Raw genomic sequence first — 3,114 nt, forward strand, 5'->3', positions numbered from 1 at the left:
CCCACCCCACACCATCAAACCACGACCTGCACACAGGTCCGTTTCAACGACATGGTTCACGCCAGATGAAAACCCGGCGAGAATCACTGTGCAGACTATAACTGAACTCGTCCGTGAATATAACCTGGGACCACTGTTCCAACGACCATGTACTGTGTTCTTGACACCAGGCTTTACGGCCTCTCCTATGACCAGGGGTCAGTGGAATGCACCTTTCAGGTCTCCGGGCGAATAAACCATGTCTCTTCAGTCGCCTGTAGGCTGTATCTCTGGAGACAACTGTTCCAGTGGCTGCGGTTAGGTCGCGAGCAAGGCTACCTGCAGTACTCCGTGGCCGTCTGCGGGCACTGATGGTGAGTCAACGGTCTTCTTGTGGGGTTGTACACTGTGGACGTCCCGTACTGTAGCGCCTGGACACGTTTCGTGTCTGCTGGAATCGTTGCCATAATCTTGAGATCACACTTTGTTGCACACGGAGAGCCCGTGCTACGACCTGCTGTGTTTGATCAGCCTCCAGTCGCCCAAGTATTCTACCCCTCATAACGGCATCAATATGTGTTCTTGGAGCCATTTTCAACACACAGTCACCATTAGCTCGTCTGAAAACGTATGCACACTTACTCGCTGCATTGTACCCTGACATGCACCAACACATCTCTACGTTTGTGAACTGCTGCCAGCGCCACCGTGCGACGACCGCAGGTCAGATGCACCGCCTGGTCATATCCCGAGGTGATTTAAACCCTCAAACCGCCCACCAGAGCGTTGTTTCATCATGTATCAGCATTATCCTTAATTTATTAGCATGAGTGTAGATAAAGGAATTTGAAAGGAAGCTCATTAAGCCCACTCTTGTTCAGATTAATAATGGAACAGATCACTGATGACCTAAGAAAGAAACCGGGCTATAAAATGGGATGTAGAAAACTAGACTCCTCCCGAACAGGCCATGAAGGCCCAACGGTACCGACCGCCCGCCGTCTCATCCTCAGTCCATAGACGTCAATGGATCCGGATATGGAGGGGTGTGTGGTGAGCACACCGCTCTCCCCGCCATATGTCAGTTTCCGAGACCGGAGCCGCTCTTCTCAATCAAGTAGCTCCTCAGTTTGACTCAGTATCAGTTTCCGAGACTGGGGCCGTTACTTCTCAATCAAGTAGCTCCTCAGTTTGCCTCAGTATGTCAGTTTCCGAGACCAGAGCCGCTACTTCTCAATCAAGTAGCTCCTCAGTATGCCTCAGTATGTCAAGTTTCCGAGACCGGAGCCGCTATTTCACAATCAAGTAGCTCCTCATTTTGCCTCACAAGGGCTGAGTGCAACTCGCTTGCCAACAGCGCTCGGCAGACCGGATGGTCACCCATCCAAGTGCTAGCCGAGCCCGACAGCGCCTAACTTCGGTGATCTGACGGAAACCGGTTTTACCACTGCGGTAAGGCCGTTGGCAAAATGGGAAATAAAGTAATATATATTATATGTTGAGCTATTGATGCTCTACTGATAGCACATAATGAGAATTATTTTTAAAAGTCACTCCACCAGTGTATTAAAAGAGCAATATAACATGCAAATCTCATCTAAAAAAAAAACTTTAAGTATGGTAATATCAAAAGCACCTGTACGATCTAAATTAGAAGTAGATGATTTGTCAATGGAACCAGTGATGAGCTTTAATTGTCTAGGGACTGCTATCACCAACTATAAAGATTTAATCATGGAAGTGAAAAATCAGGTGACAAAGGCACTAAGGGTGGCCTATGTGGGCAAAATACTATACGCAGAAACAAATTTATGTCAGGTGATGGGGGGAAAAATATACATAAAACAACGGTGCTTCCTGTTTCGACATATGTAGCAGAAACAAAAAGACGAAAATAAAAAAAAGCTAAGGGCAATGGAAATAAAGGTACTATGACAGTTCCAAGGAATAACTATGTGGGACAAAATAACAAATGTTTCGATAAGGGAACAGCGTGGAACGCCAAATAGAAATAAGTGGGTTAAGACAAGAAAAAGAAATTGGAAGGATTTGAAACGTCCCCATTGAACAATTTTACAAGACTGTGCTTAAACTGACACACAATATTTTTAGCGCAACGCAAACTGACTTTAAATAATCTCTACAAGAGAATGGCCCTGACTAACATTAACCTGTACTTTTCACAAATCACTTACCTCACAAAAATCTTGGTTACTCCCACTACTCCAATACAGCAAGCGCCACTACTGCCAGCTAAATAAAAGATTCAAACTATGGAAGGCACTAACTACTGATAGGGATAGTTAGCAAATGAAAGATATTAATAGAGAACAAACAATGTATTTACCTTGATATCATATATATATATATATATATATATATATATATATATATATATATATATATATATATATAGAGCAGTTCATGACAAATTTCAAAACTCCGCCATCTCTCTCCCCACATCCACCACTGCTGGCGGCTCACCTCCAACTGCGCAACGCTACGCGCTGTTCACAGCCAGCTGCCTAACACTACAATGGCAGACAACAATGCAAACTAGACACAGACTGCACACAGCACAGCCAGTGATTTTTATACAGAGGTGGCGTTACCAATAAAAAAACCTAAACAGCCTACTTACATAGCCCCCATGCTCCCCACAAAAATTTTTACAAATTGGTTTGGGCAGTGGCCAATACAGATTTGAAAAAATTTTTCATAATTACAATAACAAAGAAATCAAATGCACACACTTATTGATACAATGTTGGTCAAAAGCTAAACTTTCTCACAGTCCATAAAGACAGTCCTAATCGTTCATCACAGTTAAATATCAGTGTTTTTCTCAAAGTCTGAGCAGTAAAAGAAAATGCACACGGAAGTAGTGGATTTCCATGCAGTCTTGAAGAAGTAGTGTTGTCCTTCCAATGGAAATACAGTGCTGACTCTTGACATGCTGACAGGTAATGGGCCACAACAGAGCAAACCCACAGCGGAGTCAGTCGAAGTTTTGAAGAGTATTGGTGGGTAGGTCATCACAGAGCAGACCCACTGTAGTCCTGGTAGAGATTACGGTATTGGTGGGCCACCAAAGATGCAGACCCACTGCAGTCCTTGTAGAAATAATGGTATTGA

General features: G+C 44.0%; 1 pseudogene; it reads right to left on the bottom strand.

The window, feature by feature from the left end:
- Positions 1-1,327: 1,327 nt before the first annotated feature.
- On the bottom strand, positions 1,328-1,445 carry LOC126199904 (5S ribosomal RNA; annotated as a pseudogene).
- Between the last annotated feature and the right edge of the window lie 1,669 nt (positions 1,446-3,114).

Source organism: Schistocerca nitens, chromosome 8 (genome assembly GCF_023898315.1).
Source record: "Schistocerca nitens isolate TAMUIC-IGC-003100 chromosome 8, iqSchNite1.1, whole genome shotgun sequence".
Taxonomy (NCBI): Eukaryota; Metazoa; Arthropoda; class Insecta; order Orthoptera; family Acrididae; genus Schistocerca; species Schistocerca nitens.